The sequence below is a fragment of the Dasypus novemcinctus genome, chromosome 17 (assembly GCF_030445035.2).
Source record: "Dasypus novemcinctus isolate mDasNov1 chromosome 17, mDasNov1.1.hap2, whole genome shotgun sequence".
Classification (NCBI taxonomy): domain Eukaryota; kingdom Metazoa; phylum Chordata; class Mammalia; order Cingulata; family Dasypodidae; genus Dasypus; species Dasypus novemcinctus.
Genome location: NC_080689.1, coordinates 6,476,346 through 6,494,887, shown reverse-complemented (window position 1 = coordinate 6,494,887; position 18,542 = coordinate 6,476,346).

Genomic DNA, 18,542 nt, shown 5'->3' with positions numbered 1-18,542 from the left:
TTCCTCTTTGGAGAAATGTCTATTTAAATCTTTTGCCCATTTTTAAATTGGATTGCTTGCCTCTTTTATTGTTGAGTTGTATGATCACTTTTTATATAGAATAGAAATCAAACCCTTATTGGATAAGTGGTTTCCAAATATTTTCTCCCATCGACTGGGCTACGTTTTCACCTTCTTGATGAAGTCCTTTGAATCACAGAAATGTTTAAGTTTAAGAAGGTCCCATTTATCCATGTTTTCTTTTGTTGCTCGTGCTTTCAGTGTAAGGTTTAAGAATCTTGAAGATGTTTCCTACATTTTCTTGCTGTCATTTTGTTCCCTGCGGCGGCTTGCTCGGTCGGTGGCGGTGGGGTCTGGCTGCGGACGAGGGGTCGGTCCAGCTTGGGACAAGGGGTCGGTCCAGCAGCAGACGAGGGGTCGGTCTCACAGGGGTTGCGCTGTTCGGCTGACGGGGTCGCCCGGCGACGAAGGGGTCGCCAGGAGAAGCAGGCGACGAACTGGGGACAAGGGAGGCCAGGCCCTTGTCGGGGGGCTCTCAGGACTGGAGGGCGCATGGCAGAAGAACTACCGCGGAGACGAGGTAAACACGCAGGTCCAACTTTATTGAGGAAGTGGCCACAGTTTTATAGGGGCTGGGGAAGGCTGATTGGTCGACGCTTATGCCATGTTCTGATTGGTTGCCGCGAGCAGTTACTGGGGAGAAAGGTCGGTGGGAGGTACTGGAAAGGGGAGGGGTGGTGGTTAGGGATTGGCTGTTGCTGTTGCTGGGGGAAGTGGCAGGGTTTAGGGATTGGTGGCTGGTATTGCTGGGGTAGAGGGCAGACTTGAGTTTCCTGCCTTGTGCCTGGCTGTTGCTGCTGTGGGGGGGGGGTTGGGGGTAGGGGGAGGCAGACTGGAATTTTCCGCCCTGCGCCTGTGCAGGGAGAAAGAAGAAGAAGGGTGTTGCCTCATAAGGCATCGTGTGGCGCTATCCGGGAGGAGGGGCGGCCGCGGAAGCATGGTTGCCGAGAAGGGGAGACCCGAGGGCACTCTGCGCCCATGCCGAGCTCCCTTCAGGGGTGGCAGTGAGTCCGACCAGCCACCCTATTATGGGGGCAGCGGCTTGGAATTAGGCCTACCGCGGCTGCTCCCCCGCCAGGCCAGCAAACCACACTTCAGCCCGAGGGGTGACCGCAGTTCCTTGAGACTCTCTTCAATTTTTTCCATTCTTCATCTGTTCTTTTGTTTATTCACTTTTAAAGGCCATGTCTTTCAGCTCGCCGATCCTTTCTCCTGCTTCTTCAAATCTGTTGTTATATGTCTCTAGTGTATTTTTAACTTCATTTATTGCACCTTTCATTCCCAGAAGGTCTTTCAAATTTTTCTGTGTATGCTCATCCAGTGTCTTCCTAATATCCTTAATATCTTTAGCCATCTCATTGAATTTATTAAGGAGACTTGTTTGAACATCTAATATTAGTTGTCTCCACTCCTTTATGTCATCTGCAGGATTATCTTGTTCCTTTAATTGGGCCATCTCTTCCTGTTCCTTGGTATGGATTGTAATTTCTTGTTGGCGTTTCTGCATCTGGCTTGCTAGATGTATTTATTCTGGGTGCAGTTTCTCCCTTTTGTTTTGGGATTTCTTATCTTTTCTCCCTTGTTGGTTATGTAGTAGGAGTCAAGGATGTGGTTGGTGCTGTGAGCTATGGAGGCTGAAGCTGCCCACATTGACCCAGGAAGTGATGAAGCTTCTCCCACCTTTCTCCTCTGTCAGGGGTAGGGACAGAGCTGCAGCCGTGTATAATAATGCCAGTTGGGCACAAGACTGTCTGTAATCATCCGGAGACACTGGTGAAGCTTCACACCCCTTCCTCCCTTACCTTAGGCAGGGATGAGCTATAGTTTTGGTCAGCAATCTATGCTGTGTGGGTCCAAAATGACCACACTTGCTCAGGTAAACTGATGTGTGTATCATCAATGTATCATCAGTGTATCACCAGACCCTCAACCTGCCGGGAGTGGTAATTGACCCTCTGGAGTGCCCAACAATCTAATCTCTGTTGGCCAGATATGCCTGCAGTTGCCCTGAGAGGCTTAGGGAGTACTATCCCTTCTGCCCTTTAGGGGGTGGGAACAGAACCACAATACTCAATAGTTTGGTCCTGTAGGCTGAAAGTGCCCACCATTGCCCAGAGAGGCTGAGGAAGCACCAGCCCCCTCCTATCCTATTGGGTGGTAGGGTTGGTTCTATGGGTGTTCAACTGTTGGCCTCCGCTGCTGCACTGCAGGCGGGTCACTGCAGGCGAGTCGCTGCCGGGGATCGGGCCTACGCCACGGCCTGACCGGGGCGGCAGCGGGCGGCTCAAGGCTTGGGGGACGCGCGGTTCGATGGAGGAAAAACCACGGAGACGAGGTCTATGCGCAGGTCTGATTTTATTCGGGAAGTACATGGGGTTTTATAGTGTCATGGAGGCGGGGAGGTTGTGGGAGGGGCATGTCCGCGGGGCAGCTGAGGATTGGCTGCAGAGGCAAGGGCGGACCTGCGGTTTATGAGGTAAGCCATTGATGGCAGAGGGGGTTGTTTCCGAGGTTGTGCCGGGGCGGATACGGGATGAGGGCGGTTGAAATGAGGCGGGGAGAACAGCGATCGGCTGGGAGGGGGAAGATAACAGTGGCTGGGAGGAGGGGCGGAGGGAGGCAGCAGCACAAACTGCTGCTGAGAAGGGCCATAATACAGGGAGGTTACGAGGAACAGGCGGGCAAAGTGTAAGGAAGCGAAAGGCAGGGTGGGAGCAGGGGACATTCAACAGTTTCCCTTTAGGCCGAGAATACCTGCCATTGCCTGGAAAGGTTGAGGAAACACCAGCCCACTTCTGTCCTCTTGAGGCATGGGGTTGGATCCACAGGCACCCGACAGTTCAGTCCCTGTTGGCTGAAAGTACTCACCATTGTCTAGAGAGGCTGTGAAGACACCAGACTTCTCCTCTCCTATTAGGGGTGGGGGTGGATTCATAGGCATCCCATAGTACAGTCCATGCAGGCTGAAGGTCTGCTGTTGCCCAAAAAGGCTGTGGAAAGACCAGCCCCCTTCTTTCCTATTGGGGGGTGAGGGTGCATCCAGAAGTACCCACCAGACCAGGCTGAGTGGTCCAGAAGCATCTGCCGTTCCCTATAGAGGGCTGGGCAAACACAGTCTGTCTCTTGTCCTATTGGGGATGGAGGTGGAGCCACAGATGCCCAGCAGTCAGACTTGTGCAGCCCAAAACTGTTGCCCTGAGAGGTGGAGGCAACACCAGCCCCCTCCTACCCTGTTGGGGGACAGAGGTGAAGATGGGCTCAAAGGCCCTCAACAAATCCGTGTGGGCTGAAAACTCCTGCCATTGCCTGGAGAGGCCTAGGATACCCAGCTCCTCTCCTATTCTCTTGGGGTGCGGGGATGCAGCCCCAGGCGTCTGACTATTCAGCCTGTGCCAGCGGAGAGCACTTGCAGTTGCCTGGAGAGCCCGATGGAGGTCCCGCTACCTACCTCTCCGCTGGAGGTGGGGCTGGAGTCCGATCTTGGTGGAAAGAAGCCCGTCCCTAACTTCACTGGATTTCAGTCAGCCCGGTTTCCTTTTATGCTGGAGGGCGTAGTCAAAATGGCAGCTGCTGGACTTTCCTGCTTGGTTGCACTCAGACCCCAGCTGTCTTTAGCCAGACGAGGCCACTAATCAGTAGCTGAGGTCAGTGGACAACTGTCTCTTCCTCCACTGTTTATGGGAAATGGAGCTTCTAACTCCAGCCATGGAACAGCTCTTGAGGTGACTTGCACACCATGGGCACCGACCTCCGCGGCGTGAGGGCTGTACTCACGATTCCTCCCTGCAGATGGGCAGTCTCCTCCTTCCACACTGTCAAGGATGTTGCAGGATACTCCTCTGGTCTCCTGGGTCCTCCAGAAGGTGCTTTAGGTAGCTCTGGGTGACCACCAACTGCCCTGTTTCAGGAGCTGACTCTAGGAGCTCCTTATTCTGATGCCATCTTGGCGCTACCCATTCCATAAATTTTTATATGTTGTATTCTCATTTTCATTAACTCTGAGATATTTACTGATTTCTTTTGCAGTTTTTTCTTTGACTCACTAATTGAGAGTATGTTGTTTAACTTCTATATATATTTGTGAATTTTCCAGTTCTCCACCCATATTGATTTCCAGCTTCGTTCTGTTCTGACCAGTGAAAGTGCTTTCTGTAATTTCAGTCTTTCTAAATTCATTAAGACTTGTTCTGTGAACTAACATGTGGTCTGTCCTGGAGAATGATCCATGAGCCCTGGAGAAGAACATATAAACCTTCTGTTTTGGGATACAGTGTTCTGTATGTGTCTGTTAGATGTAGTTCATTTGTCATATTCTGGATCTGTTTCCTTGTTGATCCTCTGCCTAGATGTTCTCATTATTGATGAGAGTGGTGTGTTGAAGTCCCCATTATGCTTGTAGAGCACTTGTTTCGTCCCTCAGGTTTGCCTCATGTATTTTGGGGCATCCTGGTTAAGTGCATAAATATTTATGATAGTTCGTGTTTTTGGTAGATTCCCCTTTTATGAATATGTAGTGCCTTTCTTTGTCTCTTGTAACAGTTTTGCATTTAAATTCTATTTTATGTGATATTAATATAGCTACCCTAGGTCTTGTTTGGTTACTGTTTGTGTGGAATGTCGTTTTCTACCTTTTTGCTTTCAACCTATTTGAGAACTTTGCTCTAAGGTAAGTGAGTCTCCTGTAGACATTACATAGATGGATCATTTTTTTTTTCTTTCCCCTTCCCTCCCAATCCTCCCCCCCATTGTCTGCTCTCTATGTCCATTCGCTGTGTGTTCTTCTGTGACCGCTTCTATCCTTATCAGCGGCACCGGGAATCAGTGTTTCTTTTTGTTGCATCATCTTGCTGTGTCAGCTCTCTGTGGGCAGCGCCATTCCTGGGCAGGCTGCACTTTCTTTCATGCTGGGCAGCTCTCCTTCCAGGATGCACTCCTTGCGCGTGGGGCTCCCCTACGCGGGGACACCCCTGCGTGGCACGGCACTCCCTGTGTGCATCAGCACTGCACATGGGCCAGCTCCACATGGGTCAAGGAGGCCCAGGGTTTGAACTGCGGACTTCCCATGTGGTAGGCAGATACCCTATCCATTGGGCCAAGTCCGCTTTCCGGATCATGTTTTTTTAATCCATTCTGCCCATGTGTGTTTCTTTTTTTCTTTTTTTTTTTTTTAATTATTTATTTATTTTTTAAATTACATTAAAAAAAAATATGAGGTCCCATTCAACCCCACCGCCCCTGCCCCCCACTCCCCCCACAGCAACACTCTCTCCCATCATCATGACACATCCATTGCACCTGGTAAGTTCATCTCTGAGCATCACTGCACCCCATAGTCAATGGTCCACATCATAGCCCAGACTCTCTCACGTTCCATCCAGTGGGCCCTGGGGGGATCTACAATGTCCCGTAATTGTCCGTGAAGCACTATCCAGGACAACTCCACGTCCCAAAAACGCCTCCACATCTCATCTCTTCCTCTCATTCCCCACACCCAGCAGCCCCCATGGCTACCGTTCCCACACCCATTCCACATTTTCTCTGTGGACATTGGATTGGTTGTGTCCATTGCACACCTATGTCAAGTGAGGGCTTAGATTCCACATGGGTACTGGATGCACTCCTCCCGCTTCTAGTTGTAGACATTGTAGGCTCCATGTTGTGGTGGTTGACCTTCTTCAACTCCATGTTAGCTGAGTGGAGTAAGTCCAATAAATCAAAGTGTAGGAGCTGAAGTCTGTTGAGGCTCTGGGCCTGGGTGTCATATTATCAGTCCAGAGATTCAAATCCCCTACATATATCTTAAACCCAGCACCAACTACAATTCCAATAAAGTAGCATGCAAGTCTTGTGAAAAGAGATCCCCTCTGAGTCCAATTCCATCACGCAGAAACACCAGCTCCAAAGAAGGGCCATCTGTCATGGCAGTGAACCCCTTCTGCCATGACCATAGAACCCGTGGGTCTCTTTATCCCTCAAAAGAACCAATACCTGGGGTTGTATCTACCTTATCTGTCTCTTAGACTCTGTTCAGTTGTACATAGGGGTATTCCTTCTGACAACCTCCAGACTCTTTTTTAGAGACTCACAGCCTTATAATCTCATTTCTCCTTTCCATTTCCCCCTTACATTAGGTCAAACCGCTTCCCGAAGTCATGTTATTATATGTAGACAGGTATATTCTGCTGTTCCGCTTTGAATCTTTAATTCAAGGTCATTTTCTAGTTGCATCTTCAGCTGGTATGTGGTAGTGATCCCTCGGTGCCAGGGAGGCTCATCCCCGGGTGTCGTGTCCCACGCTGGGGGGAATGCATCACATCTACACGCTGAGTTTGGCTGTGAGAGTGGCCACATTTGAGTAACATGAAGGCTGTCAGGAGGAAACCCCCAGGCACAATGCTACTCTAGGCCTTGTTCATATTGCAGATGTATAGGCTCAAAAGCATAACCGTTAGTATCAGGAACCCACTGTTGGGCCCTCTGTCCTTCCTGGTTCTTGCCGTTGCCACTGGCGGACTGCCGCTGCTCCCCAGGGTCCATGACCGTGACCCCCCCGGCCAGACGCCCAGTACCCGCCCCAGCTGTTGTTTTTAATTGTTTCCACTATGAGTATATATAGACATTACCATATACCCTGGGCATATGCCCTGTATAACTCCCTGTCAACCATATATATCCTGTCAATAACATCCCATATCAGTATTCCTCCGCTGCCATTGTTGAACCACTCTGTGATCCACAACTTCCCGTAAAGTGAATCCCAACATAATGTCAGCTTCAGAAGAGTCTTAGATCACCGAAATTCATATATACAATATACAGTATTTCCCCAGATCCACCATAAAACCTTTTCCCTTCCACAGCAATAATCTTTTAACTTATTCATATCATATTTCCTGAAACTGATGTACAGATTCCGAAACTATAGTTTTCAAACAAGGTGACATTTGTGCTTACTATGTGGTCCATACTTTAGGTTGTACAGTTTTCTAAATTTTTTAGTTATCCTATGTTTTGTCTTATGGTTTTCATTATTAGTTTGTCGTCCCCTATATGTTTTTGGTGTAATATTAGCTGTTTTATATTCATCCTCGTGTACTCTCACATAACTCCTCTTTTGCCCCCTTATTTACCTTTGTTCCATCCATTGCACATCCATTTTCCCCTCCCCTTAGGGCCCACAACGCCTGCCAATCTAATGCCCTGGGAGCCGTCCTTTCTCACGAGGGATACAGTTCTCTCTATTCGACGGCATTAGTCTTCCCCAGGATATGGGTCCACCCCACCCAATGGTAGAACCCACCTTGGCAAAATGAGCCTTCAGCTATTCCCTCCGGAGTCCGTCCCGCATCAGACCATACCCCCTGAGCGTCCTAGCCAGGTAACCCTCCTACTTATACTTTGATATGTTTTACTCAACATTTAGTTCTCAACGAACTTCTGACACTCTCCCATGTTCGTATGTTGCCCCTCCCTTCCACCTATTTCTTGAACCATATTACCCCTCTTCCCATCCCCAGCCCCCCTCAAACCCAGAAAACCCCACCCGAAGGTAACCCCTTGCCCCCATTTTGTCCCTTCTTTGTGCTCATACTTACCGCCAGCTCATCACAGATTCCACCCCTGCAGACATTAACACACATCCTTCCTCCACCCCCCGATTTCCTGTAAGCCGCTTTTCCAGACTCTAGCTCTCTGAGGCAGTTAACTTATTTCAAATCATTGAGGTCATATAGTATTTGTCCTTCAATGCCTGGGTTGCTTCACTCAACATAAGATTCTCAAGGTTCATCCATGTTATCACGTGCAATTGTAGTGTATTGGTTCTTACAGCTGAGTAGTATTCCATTGTGTGTATATACCACATTTTATTGATCCACTCATCTGTTGATGGACATTTGGATTGATTCCAACTTTTGGCGATAGTGAACAATGCTGCTATGAACATTGGTGTACATATATCGGTTTGTGTCCTTGTTTTCAGATCTGATGGGTATATACCCAGCAGTGGTATTGTTGGGTCATATGGCAAATCTATGGATAATTTTTTGAGAAACTGCCAAACTGTCCTCCAGAATGGTGGATCCTTCTGCATTCCCACTAGCAATGGATGAGTGTTCCCCTTTCTTCACATCCTCTCCAGCATTTGTATTCTACTGTTTTTTTCATGGCTGCCAATCTTATGGGAGTAAGATGGTATCTCATTGTAGTTTTGATTTGCATTTCCCTGATAGCTAGAGATTTGGAGCATTTTTTCATGTGCTTTTTAGCCATTTGTATTTCTTCTTTGGAGAAGTGTCTGTTTAAATCTTTTTCCCATTTTTTAAATGGGTTGTTTATCTTTTTGTTTTCGAGATATATGAGTTCTTTATATATGCAAGTTATAAGTCTCTTATCAGATATATGGTTGCCAAATATTTTCTCCCATTGTGTGGGTTCCCTTTTTACTTTCTTGACAAACTCCTTTGAGGTGCAGAAGGCTTTAATTTTGAGGTAGTCCCATTTATCTATTTGTTCTTTTGCTGCTCGTGCTTTTGGTGTGATATTCATGAATCCATTTCCTATTACAAGGTCCTGTAGATGTTTCCCTACACTGCTTTCTAAGGTCTTTATGGTCTTGGCTCTTATATTTAGGTCTTTGATCCATCTTGAGTTGATCTTTGTATAAGGTGTGAGATGGTAATCCTCTTTCATTCTTCTACATATGGCTATCCAGTTCTCCAGGCACCATTTGTTGAATAGGCCATTCTCTCCCAGTTGAGAGGGTTTGGTGGCTTTATCGAATATTATATGGCTATATACATGAGGCTCTATATATGAACTTTCAATTCGATTCCATTGGTCTGTGTATCTCTTCTTATGCCAGTACCATGCTGTTTTCACTACTGTAGCTTTGTAGTATGTTTTGAAGTCAGGATGTTCCAGCTTGACTCCACTGTGGTCAGAGATATTGTTTTGTATGATTTCGATCTTTCTGAATTCATTAAGCCTTTCTTTGTGGCCTAGCATATGGTCAATCTTGGAGAATGTTCCATGTGTGCTTGAGAAAAATGTATATCCTGCTGTGTTTGGGTGTAATGATCTATATATGTCTATTAGATCCAGCTCTTCTAATATACTGTTCAAATGTTTTGTTTCTTTAGTGATTCTCTTTTGAGATGTTCTGTCCAGAGTTGATAGTGGTGTATCAAAATCCCCCACTATAATTGTAGATGCATCTATTCTTTCACTTAGTTTTTCCAGCGTTTGCCTCACATATTTAGAGGCGCCCTTGTTAGGAGCATAAATATTTGTGATTGTTCGATCTTCTTGACAGATTGTCCCTTTCACTAAAATATAGTATCCTTCTTTGTCTCTCACAATTGTTTCGCATTTAAAGTCTATTTTGTCTGATATTAAATAGCTACTCCTGCCTTTTTTTGGTTGTTGTTTGCTTGTATGATTGTTTTCCAGCCATTCACTTTCAACCTCCATGAGTCTCTGGGTCTAAGATGTGTCTCTTGTAGGCAGCATATAGATGGGTCATATTTCCTTATCCAGTGTCCCAGTCTGAATCTTTTGATAGGTGAGTTTAATCCGTTGACATTCAGTGTTATTACGTTTAGAGAGTTATTTATGGTAGCCATATTTTGGTTGGATTTGTGTTTGTTATATTTTGTTTGTATTATTTTATTTTCCCCTTCTATTTTTGTCTTTCTTGTTGCTTTTACACTCTCCTCCATCTCTGACTGTCCTGTTTTTTCCTTTCTTCCTGCAGAACTCCCTTAAGAATTTCTTGAAGGGGAGGTTTCTTGTTGATATACTCTTTCAGTTTCTGTTTATCTGTGAATATTTTGAACTCTCCATCATTTTTGAGTGCTAGTTTAGCTGGATAGAGTATTCTTGGTTGGAAATTTTTTTCCTTTAGTACCTTGACTATATCATACCACTGCCTTCTTGCCTCCATCGTTTCAGATGAGAAATCAGCACTTAATCTTATGGAGTTTCCCTTGTATGTGATGGTTTTCTTTTCTCTTGCTGCTTTTAGAATTTTTTCTTTGTCTTGAGCATTGGATAATTTGACAAGTATATGTCTTGGGGTGGGCCTGTTGGGGTTTATGACCAGTGGAGTGCGCTGTGCTTCTTGGATATGTACATCTGTCTCTTTCAGTAGATTTGGGAAGTTTTCATTCATTATTTCCTGCAACACTCCTTCTGACCCCTTTCCCTTCTCTTCTCCTTCTGGAATGCCTATAATACGTATGTTTGAGCGTTTTGCGTTATCATTCAGGTCCCTAAGTCCTATCTGGATTTTTTCTACCTTTTTATTGACCACTTCTACTATCTGTTTGATTTCCAATGCACTGTCTTCCACATCACTAATTCTCTGCTCTGCCTCTTCTAGTCTGCTGATATTTGCTGCAAGTGTATTTTTGATTTCTTGAATTGTGGTGTTCATTTCCATCATATCTGTTATTTTTTTGCGCATGTCTGCAATTTCCCCTCCAAGTGTTGTCTTCACGCTGTTAACCTCTTTCATTACTTCATCAAATTTGTCGGTGATAAATGTTCTGAGATCTTTCATTGCTTGTGCGAAGTCCTGGCCCCCTTCCTGATTTTTAGTTTGTTGATTGGATTCAGCCATGTTTTCCTGATTACTGGTTTGGTTTGTAGATTTTTGTTGCTGTCTTGTCAACATTTTTTCTTGACGGGTTTAATCAGTTCCTTAGCTTCTTTGTCTAGTCTTGGAGATTAATTAGCTGCTGTTTTTGCGTAAGTGTTATATCTTCTCTTTGTCACTTTGTTCTTCTTATTCCAATTTCTTATTGCTAGTTAAGCTCACTTTAAAGGAAAGTATTAGTGCTGGGGAAAGGCAGTTGTGTAAGGGAGGAAAAAGTGTGAAGTAGTATTGGTGATATATGTTAACAAAGCAACAATATGAGTTCTGGGAGGATGGAGGTTAGATCATGTAAATTGTGTAGAGTTATAGTAGTAGGAAAGTACCTATAATGAGGTAGACGACTGAATATGGGAGGAATGTGGTACGTACTAAGAGGCTATTGTTTTCGTGAGAGAGGGAAAGAGAAAAGAAAGGTAATAGTTTCAGGGACGAATACCAGATGGAAAACTAAACAAAGGTATTAGAAATTAAGAGTTAGACACTTTGTGGATCAAAGAAAGGGAGATGGAATATAGGAGAGATAGCAGATGGTGGAGGATATCAAGTTGTAGGGGAAAGGGGATAGTGTAGATAGGCTAAATCTATTCACAGAGAAATGAGGCAGTGGAGGGTGAGGAAACCCAGCAAATGTGAGGTATTTCCTGTAGGACCTATTGTATTGTTAAGGTAAAATAATATAAGAAGAATATTGGGGACAGGAAAGAGAGGATTAAAAAAAAAAAAAAAGAACAACAACAAAAAATAAAAAATAAAAAAAAAACAAAGAACAGAAACCCCGCCGCCAGGCTTGGCTGGGCTCGGCTGGGCTCCGGTCCCCCGCCCGCCGCGGCTCGGCTGGGCTTGGCCGGGCTCGGCTGGGCTCGGGTCCCTCGCCCGCCGCCCGCCGCGGCTCGGCTGGGCTCGGCTTCCCCGCCCGCCGCGGCTCGGCTCGGCTTTCCCACCCGCCGCCCGCCGCGGCGCAGCGCGGCGCGGCTAGGCTCGGCTGGGCTCGGCTCCCTCGCCCACCGCCCGCCGCGGCACAGCGCAGCTCGGCTCTCCCACCTGCCGCCCGCCGTGGCACAGTGAGGCTCGGCTCTCCCACCCGCCACCCGCCGCGGCGCGGCTGGGCTTGGCTGGGCTCGGCTTCCCCGCCTGCCGCGGCTCGGCTGGGTTCGGCTTCCCCGCCTGCCGCGGCTCGGCTGGGTTCGGCTGGGCTCGGCTGGGCTCGGTTCCCCCGCCCGTCGCCTGCCGCGGCGCAGCGTGGCTCGGCTCGGCTCTCCCACCCGCCACCCGCCGCAGCGTGGCTCGGATCCCCCGCCCGCTGCCCACCGAGGCCCAGCTAGGCTACCCTGGCCGCCGCCCCCCGGGGCTCGGCTCGGTGCTAGCTGCCTCGGCTCCGCCTACCCAAGGAGGGAATCCTCCACACGTAGCTGGGATCTCCGTGTATATTTCACAGACGGATCCTCTCTGTTACCTTCCCTCCAAATCGATGTCCAGACACCTCTGGACCAGGAAAAATCCCGAAACAGCCCGGTCCCAAAGAGTCTCCGACGCCTCCCAGCCGATTCCCCCCAGGAGCTAGTAACCGGGAAGTTCACTCAGCCGCCATCTTGCCTCCACCTGTGTTTCTTAATTGGGGAGTTTATTCCATTAGTATTCAGTGTTATTGCTCTAAAGGCAGTACTTCTTTCAAACATTTTACCTTTAGGATTTATATGTTACTTTTGTTTCTCTTTTAAGTTTTACAGTTATACTTGCTAATTACTTGTATTTCTACACTTTTCCTTCAGACACCTTTGTCCGTTTACTTTCACCCTGAAGAGATCCCTGTAGTATTTCTTGTAGGGCCAGCACTCTTGTTGATGAATTCCCTCAATTTCTCTGTACCTGCAAATGTTTTAATCTCCCCCACTCTCATTTTTGAAGGACAGTTTTGCTTGACACAGGAATCTTGGTTGGCAGTTTTCTCCTTCAGTACCTTAGATAGGTGATACCACTGCCTTCATGCCTCTGTGGTTTCAGATGAGAAATTAGTACTTAATCTTACCGATCATTCCCCTGTATGTGATGGATCATTTTTCTCTTGTAGCTGTCAGGATTCTGTCTTTATCTTTGGCATTTGGTGATCTTTTTTGTATGTGTCTCAGAATAGTTGTATTAGGATTTGTACTGTTTGGTGCTTCCTGAGCATGTACCACCATGTTCCTCATAAAGGTTTGGAAATTTTTGGCTATTATTTCCTTATAAACTCCCTCTTTCCCCTTTCCTTTTCCTTCTTCCGCAGGGACACAGTGCAGAAATTTGTGTTTTATGCTGTCGTTCAATTCCCTGAGACCCTGATTGATTTTTTTCCATTTTTCACCCTGTCTGTCTGATAGTTACTCAATTTTGGTTCTCCTGTCTTACTATTTGGCTAATTCTTTCCTCTCCCTGTTCAAATCAGCTGTTGTGTGATTTTAGTGTATTTTTAATCTCATCTGATGTGTTTTTCCTTAACATAAGATCTGCTGTTTTTCTCGGTATTTTTATAATTTCTTCCTTATATTCACCCAGTGTCATCCTGATGTCCTTTATCACTTCCTTCATAACCAAAAATTACTTTAAGGTATTTGTGTGGACGTTTTCATTTCGTTATTCCAAATTCTCCCCCACCTCTGACTGTTTTGCTTAGATTGGGCTGCATCTTCCTGTTTATTAGTATGGCTTGTAATTTCTTGCTGATGTCTGGGTATCTTTTAACTTGATGAGTTTACCCTGATGGTCAGTTTCTCTTTCTTGCGTGTAGAGTTTTACTATTGTATGGGTTTGTATTAAGCCTCTTCTTTGACACTTAGTTCATCAGTATTTCCCAAGCAAAACAGTGCCTGGGACCCAAGCAGGGGTGCAGAGAAATTCCAAAGGCTCCTGGGAAGAGGGTGAGGAAAGATACCAAAAAATCGTTTTTGTAGCTCCTTGAGGCTGCACTTTCGTGGCCTACCCAGCAGATGGCGCTCTTGGGCAACCTAGTCCCACAGTCCTAAGAGTCAGGATGTCTTTAGCTTCCTACCAGCTCTGACACGGGTCAAGATAGTGGCACAGTGGTGCCTATCCGCGATGGTGTGGTCTAAGTGTGCTGGCCAAACGCTGGCTTAGCACTGAGCTATTTCCCACTCCATTCCCGTTGGCGAGGGCTACCGTGGCCCTCCCAGTCTACAGCGGCCTGCCAGGCAGGAAGCAGGCCCAGGTGAAGCTGCTGGCCCCGAGGGTGGAGGGTGGGTGCCCCTAGCCACGAGCGAGTGCCTGACGGTCTCCAGATTCTCAAGGTCTTCGTCCCACATTCCTGGATGCTGCTCCTTAGTTCCTGGTCCTTGGAGCCCCAGGATGCTGCTTCCAACAGTTTCTTCCTAGCTCCTGGCTGTTCTGGGGAAGACAAGTGAGCCCTGCAGCTCCTACTCCACCATCTCCCCAGAAGTGTAAGTGGCTCTTCTTGACCAAAGGACGACATGGTTTAGGCTGAAAAGAAATCACAGTCGCAAGTTTTGCTTTTTTCATTAAATGTATATGATTCTTGAGGTTTAGGATATACATCTCAACAATATCACATGGAGCAATTTATCAATCCACTGAGTGTTTTATTAAGAAAGACATTGCGATTTTATTTCATCATTGGAATTTTCAGTAGCTCAAACTCATTCTCTTTGTGGGAGTTAGAGGATTCCATACGTACTTGGATAGCTTAGTTATAAAAAGGAAGTTTGAAAGTATTTTCCCAAATATTTCAAGAGCCTCACTTGATTTTTTCCACCCTACTGTTTCTGCTGGGTGTATGCATTCGCTGTGTGATCTTCTGTATCTATTTCTCTTTTTGTCTTTTTTTCTTGTTTTCTCCTCAGTGTGTGAGATTTTGAGAAAAGGAAGGTGAGATTTTGAGAGAAGGAGTTTACTGTGAGCATGTCAGCAAGATAGCAGGAGGCCCACCTCAGATCTGCGTCCCCGAGCAGGAGGGGTCTGGGGGTTTTATACTGCATGGGGAAGATGGGCCTCAGGGCAGGGAGAGAAGATGGGGCAGGGTCAGGCAGAGCATGCTCTACCTTGAACCGTGCTTGGTCATACAGTGCACGTGCAAAAATGCCAGCTAGTGTGGTCACTGGGTATGGTTTTTGCTGTTATAATTGGTAAAGTAATTGTAGGTCAAGACCACCTCAGCCTGTCCATGACCCCGTGACTGAACCTGCCTGGAATCAGCTCTCGCAGGTGCTGCAGAGGAGAGGAAACGGGGAACTAATCTGGGGGAACAAGCTTCTTAGGAATAAAATAAGGAGTGGGTGTTCTAACAAAGGGAAGTGGGACTTCTGCGAGCTTGGAAGAGAGTGGCTGCTTTGAAACGGGGGCTGGTAGGTGGCAGTTTCAGTCCCCTGCTTTGTCGTTACAGGACACGGTTTAGGGATGGGGGCGGCGGCCATGCTAGCGCCTTCCTACCAATTGGGGTGCCGAGACCAGCTCAGCAGTAGGTATGCACGAAGGGAAGGCTACACAGAACTGAAGAAATAAAAGGACAGAAAGAAAGACAAAGGAGAGGAAATAAAGATGGGACCAGGGGACCTATAGCTTCTGAAACTGAGAGCCTCAACCTTAGTTTCCACATCATATTTATTAGGAACTAACAAGCAGCTGCTTGTTATTTATTATAATAAGGAACAGGTGCAATGTTTACATAATAAGGTACAGGTCATACAAAATTCAAACGACGCCTCACACAAACAGTTTTTTGTGCTGACCAGACGGTTTTCCATCCAGTCAACACCCAGTGTTCCTAAGCCCACAATTTCTGTCTGGGATGGAAACATTTCAACTTCAAACCATGTTCCTTACTGTTTTCCCACAATTCCCACTTTCTGTTTTTGCAAAACAATGATGACACATTTGGTGATTTCTTGCTGCTTCATACCCTGTTGGGTTTGTTGTGTGCATCTGAGGAGGTTGCTATAACTATGGCGAGCGTAGCTACCAACAAATTAGGAGAAGTAGCTGGCAGTTGCTCCTTTTCGGCTTCTTGACTCAGACGTTTAATTTGTCCCCATCTGGGGTTAAGCTGCTTGTGTCTTTGAAGTGGGACCCAGCTGTGTAGTTTTCACCGTCCATCTCTCCATCTGCATGACTGGAGGTTCCGGGTTCCACAGGAACTTTCAGTGTCTTTTGGCGTTCATCATATGGTTTTAATCAGTGACTGGTACCCACACAGGACATACCCTCATCCCCAAGTTAACAGCTTCCCTATTGACCATTCATTAGTCAGTGGATCATTCCACCAAATTAATGGTTTTTCTAATAGAGCTTGGGTTTGAGTTTTCGAATTATTTTGGAAATGCCTCTCAGCTGCTGTCCCTTCCAGGGTGGTTCCACAGTTAAGAAAATTAAGACTGAAGAGTACTTTATGTAATTATACCTGCGGTGTTGCCTTGTTTACCACTTTTTATTTTTGTAACGTAAGTTTAAAGGTTTGATTTGCTTGTTCCACAATAGCTTGTCCTTGGGGGTTATACGAAGTCCTGTAATATGTAAAATAGTCCAAGTGTCTAGAAATCTTTTAAGGGAAACACTGATGTAAAGTAGGAGCATTATCTGATTTTAGAGACTGGGGAAGTCCGATTACAGCAAAGCGAGCTAACAAATGCTGTCTTCCATGTTGAGCAGTTTCTCCCATCTGAGCTGTAGCCCAAATGAATCCTAAACAAGTATCTACAGAGACATGAGCATAACATAATTTTCCAAAGGAGGAGATAGGAGTTACATCCATTTGCCACAGTGAGTTAGCAGTTAAACTGTGGGAATTTATTCCAGGTTCCAGTTGTTTTGTATTATTCAGAATTTGACAGGTTGGACAAGTCTGAGCAATGTCCCTAGCTTATGTCCATATTAAAGGAAAACGAACTTTGAGGCCGGCTGCATTTATATGGGTTAGGGTATGAAAATGAATAGCTTCTTGTAAAACAGGAGCTACTAATTGATCAGCAACATTATTGCCTTATACTTACTAATGGTCCAGGTAAATTCGGATGAAATTGGGAGTGATAAAAAATGGACTTTTTCTATTTCTAATTATCTGTTGAAGTTTATGAAAAAGCTTATAAAGAAACTGATTTACATTAGGTTTGATAAGAGCTGTTTCAATCAGTTGAGTAACCTGGATGACATGCACCATGTCTGAAAGAATGTTTATGGACTCTGGTATGTCTTGCAAAGCAGTAAGTACTGCTATTAATTCAGCTTGCTGAGCTGAAAATCCAGGAATTGTCTTAGTTTTATACACAGTATACCCAGCTGCGCCATTTCCGGACCCATCAGTAAAGATTATAGGGGTGTTAAGTATTGGCTGAAATTTTGTTATGCTAGGTAAAGTCCATTGAGTGCTTTTAATGAATTGTAATATATGATTTTTAGGGTAATGATTATCTGTCCAATATAATCAGCAAAGGCTATTGGCCATTGTAAGTGATTTTGTAGGCAAGGCTCAACTTCCTTGTGCAAAAGTAGTAGAATGATATGAGAAGGTTCCTGTCTGTGAAGGGCACGAGTGTGTTCATGGCTTTTAAGTCTAATCTGGGCCATAAAATCCACATAAGGAAGTAAAGTTTTAACAACATTGTAGGTAAAAATATCCATTCCATAATATCTTGTTGCATAAGGATTTCCATGGGGGAGTGTAAGGAAGGCAAGATAACCAACTACACTGGCCATTCTGGATTAATGTGCTCAAATTGGACACTTTGAATTTTTTTCTCTATGAGTTTTAATTCTTTTTTTTTTTTTTTTTAAAGATTTATTTATTTATTTAATTCCCATCCCCCGGTTGTCTGTTCTCTGTGTCTCTTTGCTGCGTCTTGTTTCTTTGTCCGCTTCTGTTGTCGTCAGCAGCACGGGAAGTGTGGGCGGCGCCATTCCTGGGCAGGCTGCTCCCTCCTTCGTGCTGGGTGACTCTCCTTACGGGGTGCACTCCTTGCGCGTGGGGCTCCCCTACGCGGGGGACACCCCTGTGTGGCAGGGCACTCCTTGCGCGCATCAGCACTGCGCATGGGCCAGCTGCACACGGGTCAAGGAGACCCGGGGTTTGAACCGCGGACCTCCCATGTGGTAGACGGACGCCCTAACCACTGGGCCAAGTCCGTTTCCCGAGTTTTAATTCTTGTTCTGCTTCTGTCATTAGAACCCGGGGCTGTTTAATTGAGGATCTCCTTGTAATAGGGAAAAAGATTAGACAGTTCATAGGTGGAAACGCCCGCTTTGGGCCTCAGCCAATTTATGTCTCCTAATAATTTCTGCAGATCATTCAAAGTTTTAATAGAGTCCCTATGAATCTAACCTTCTGAGGCTTAATAGTCATTTTATCAACAATAGTCCCAAGGTAAGAAACGGGAGTAACCTTTTGAACTTTCTCAGGGGCAAGTTTTAACCCTGCTGCAGTTAAGCTCTTTTCTAAGGCCTGATATGCTAAAAACTAGAGTCTGGGAAGAGGGAGCAGCACACCATATGTCATCCATGTAATGTATAATATAACAAGAAGGAAAAGCCAGTCTGACTGGATTTAAGGCTTTAGCTACAAAATTTTGACATCTGGTGGGGCTAGTAAGCATTCCTTGAGGATGATACTTCCACTGAAATGGTTTCATGGGTTCTTTGTTATTGAGAGAAGGCACAGAGAATGGAAATTTCTCAGTCTTGGGGAGCCAAAGGTATTGTAAAGAAACAGTCTTTTAAATTAAAACAACAGGTGGCCAGCTATGAGGGTTCATAGCTGGTGTGGGCAGACCTGGCTGCAGCGCACCCCTAGGTTGAATGACTGCATTTATTGCTCTGAGGTCTGTTAAAA